Here is a 3826-nt window from a genome sequence, read left to right as displayed (position 1 = left end):
CTCCTTTTCCCACTAAAAGGGCTGCCCATAAATTTTCAACAATATTTTAGTTACAGAAAACCAGGGACCTGTATCTGACCATCCACTTACCCAGGGCTCTCTTTCACATATCCTTTCCCTTACTTAAAAAAAATAAATTTAACTTCAAGGCCATCACACACACACACACACACACACACACACACACACACACACACACACAAAATGTCTGCCAAATATTCCAAATATTCTGGGCAAGAGCTAAGCCTAAAAGTACTGGCTTGGGGGAGGGAGAGGGTGTTTAAAATGCAAAGTACTCACGGACTATAAATTGCAATAAAACAACTTTACTAATAACAAGACATTTTAAAAATACAGTTTCTAAAATCAAAAGAATCTAAAACGTTATTCTCCTCTGCCGTCACTATGGCAACCAGTCAGAACTGGCGCCATGGCAACTAGGTCAGAAATTCTGGAAGGTATTCCTATAGGCGCAGGGGCTCAGGTATAAGCTCTTACCTATTTCTCCTCTAGGCTGGGCCTTTTATACTTCAGGTGGCAAAGAAGGCAAATCACCTCCCCACCCCCTTAAAGAGCCAGCCTGGTCTACAGGACTCCAGAGCTACTGCCCATTCCCTGGGCTTGGGCAGGGCTGCCAAAGAAGAAAGAGTAGAGAGATTAAATGGGAGGGCATGAAAGGCAAAAGAGAAAGAGATCCAGGAGTTATGGGGGCACTATAGCTTGGTCACTCATCCTCAGGGATGCCTCTCAGAGCCTCATTTGCTGCTGCTCAAAACAAACACTGTTCCTACCACACCCTTCTAAAACCTTACCTCCCCAAGAAGCTAATCTGTACTGAAGTCTGTCTCTTCATCATCAAACTCTGCTGACTATCAAGTTGACAAATTTTCTAATTTCAAATTTTTAAGCACCATTTAAGCCTCCCACAAACACCTTTTGAACATCAGTACCCATCGTCTTGTCTATGTGGTGCCTTTATTGGATCTTCTCTCCCCTATGTGCCTCCTCCCCTCTTGAAAAGGTTGAAGGAAGAGGTAGTCTCTTTGGGGTTTATGACCAAAGTTAGGATGGCCACCAGGCATGTTGCAAAGTGCATCCAAGTTTGAAGAATTTTAGAGGAACTTGCACCATTTGTGCTTCCCTCCTCTTCCCCTCACCCACATAAGGTGGGGGTAGGGGACAAAGGAACAACAGCAGCCTGAGCTCCTGGACGCTCTGATCATCAGCTTTGCCTCCTGGTTGGTCTTGCAGGAGCAATGAGTGATAGCTGCAAAGAAGAAAATTTAGGTTCGATGTCAGGAAAAACAGCTCCTAACAAAGCTGTCCAAAAATAGGATGGGCTGCCTCCAGAAATAGAGGATTCCCCGTCCTTGCAGGTCTTCAAGTAGAGACTGGACGACTACTGGTCGGGTGTATTATAGTGGTGTTTCCTTTCAGGTATGGGCTGAGCTAGACGGCCACTAAGAAAGATCCCTTCCAACTCTCAAATTCTGTGATTGTATGATTCCTTTGGGGGAGGTGGTCCTGATGTGGTGGGTGGCACCCCCCCCCCCACTCCTCTGTGTATATGACCCATACGGAAGAAGGAGCCTGAGTAGAGGGCTTGGTGGGCAGGCAGGGAGGCCCTAAGGAGGAGACAGAGCCATCCTTACCCCACTGCTTAGTCCAAGCTCAGTAACAGGAAGCCAGCTGGTCTGAGTGCCGGTAAATGAGATCCAGGAGATTAGAGGTCTCTTTGCCTAATCAGAAACTGCTTGAAGTTGGAGGGCATGTTACTGGAAGAAGGAGGAGTAAATAAAGTCAGACTCCTAACATATGGCTCCCTTGCTGTATGGGAAACTCAGCTCTGCTGGACATTCTGTTTGTGTTCCCCGGAGTCAGGGAGGTTCAGCTCAAGGGTAAAGGAAGGGAGGGGAAGACTGAAATGGCAGAGTTTGTCAGGGACCCAGCATGGAGGGATATTGCAGATGCTAGCATTTCCCCATCCACATTCTCTCCCCAAAGGCTCTCTACCCTCTAAGGGAGGCCTCTTCAGGGAGGGGGATAGCCTAAGACCTAACTCTCTTCTGCTCCCCTCCCTCCTCCCAGTTGCTACTATTCCTGGAAAGTCTGCTCCTTCCCAGCAGAGCAGAGTGGGTTGGGGGGGGTGATGTCCCTTTGGATAGATTTTCCAGGATTCCAAACTTGCTTGGATGGAAGTGAAGGGACCCCTGGAATAAAGATCTTTCCTTTTTGTCTTTAAATCCTCCTAAGTGGAACCCCAGCGTTCCTACTCCCACCCCAAGTTTCCCATGGGTCTCCCTCTGGAGCCCTGATCAGTCCTAACCCTTACATGATTTTCTTTGTTAGACTTTAATATCTTTTTACTCCATAGGGAAAAGAGACCAAAACTCCAGGCTTAACCATAGCTCTTCTGCTCCGTTCCTCATTCCCGCACCCCACCAGCAAAGGATGAGACCAAAGGCTCTGCCTCTGTCTCTTGTGTGGACTAGAGCAGGACCAAGGAATCGGCAGCTCTGCATTTGGCTTGATTTTCATTGGCATCGATAAATAATGACTGGGCTGGAGGAGTAAGTTAAGGAAAATTTAAGAACTACAGAACTTGGTAATGTGATGTAGTTGAAATTAAAGCTAGATTTGGAGTTAAGAGCTGACTGAGTTAAAACCCCAGTGAACCACTTAATAGCTATGTGACCATGGGCAAGTAACTTCTCTTTTCTGAGACTCAGTTTCCTCATCTGTAAAATAAGGGAGTTGGGTCAAAGACTCCTTCCAGCTCTACGGCTTATGCTTCTATCCTTTCCTTCTACTCTTTCACATAAGGAAATAATGCTATCTATGAGACTTATTACCAGATGAGTACCTGATGTAAGCCCAGAGTGGGCATGGGTTTGTGCTGAGCCACTCCATACACTCTTTTTTTTTTTTTTTTTGTAAGGCAATTGGGGCTAACTATGTGCCAGGGCCAGGCACTGTACTAAGCATTTTACAAATATTATCTCATTTGATCTTCATAACAATCCTGGGAGGTATGTGCTGTTATTGTCTCCATTTTAGTTGAGGAAACTGAGGCAGACAGAGGTTAGATGACTTATCTGAGGTCACACAGCTGGTATGTCTCTGAGGCAGAATTTGAATTCAGGTCTTCCTGACTATAGGCCCAGTGCTCTATGCACTGTGCCACCTAGCTGTCTCCATGCCATGCACGTAGTACCACAGTTGATGCTTTGTTTTTTCTTTTTTTTCTTTTCTTTCTTTTTTTTTTTTTGCTTTTTGGTGAGGCAATTGGGGTTAAGTGACTTGCCCAGGGTCACACAGCTAGTTAAGTGTCAAGTGTCTGAGGCCAGATTTGAACTCAGGAACTCCTGACTCCAAGACTGGAGCTCTATGCACTGCGCCACCTAGCTGCCCCTACAGTTGATGCTTTGAAAAAAAAAGTTTGTTGAATTGAGCAAGACTGTGAGGTAGACAGGCCAATATCATTATTGTCATTTTACAGATGAAGAAACTGAGGCTCAGAGAAGTTGAATAATAACTTGTCCATGGTTGTAGTGTTAGGAAGTAAAACAGCCTAGACATTGTGGCAGAATCTTTTTTTTTTTATTTTATTAATTTATTTTGATTTATCAACAATCACTTCCATATGCTTTTGAGTTGAAAATTTTTCTCCCCCTTCCTCCCCACCACCCTCCCCAAGACGGCGCACAATCTGATATAGGCTTTACATTTACATACCCATGAAACATATTTTCACATTAGTGAAGTTGTAAGTAAAAATTAAAACCAATAGGAGGAACCATCAGAAAGATGAAACAAAACTCAACAG

The 3826-nt window shown here is 44.9% G+C and overlaps 1 long non-coding RNA gene across 1 annotated transcript; it reads right to left on the bottom strand.

Annotated features, from left to right (window-relative positions):
• Window positions 1-310: 310 nt before the first annotated feature.
• Window positions 311-2026, bottom strand: LOC144457939 (uncharacterized). Its single transcript, XR_013487538.1, has 2 exons — window positions 1653-2026; window positions 311-1267 (listed from the first exon to the last, which is right to left on the bottom strand). It is a non-coding gene; the product is annotated as an uncharacterized LOC144457939 (long non-coding RNA).
• Between the last annotated feature and the right edge of the window lie 1800 nt (window positions 2027-3826).

Source organism: Phascolarctos cinereus, unplaced genomic scaffold (assembly GCF_003287225.1).
Source record: "Phascolarctos cinereus isolate Bilbo 61053 unplaced genomic scaffold, phaCin_HiC Scaffold_5;HRSCAF=322, whole genome shotgun sequence".
Taxonomy (NCBI): Eukaryota; Metazoa; Chordata; class Mammalia; order Diprotodontia; family Phascolarctidae; genus Phascolarctos; species Phascolarctos cinereus.
This window is presented reverse-complemented; position numbering and strand designations above follow the sequence as displayed.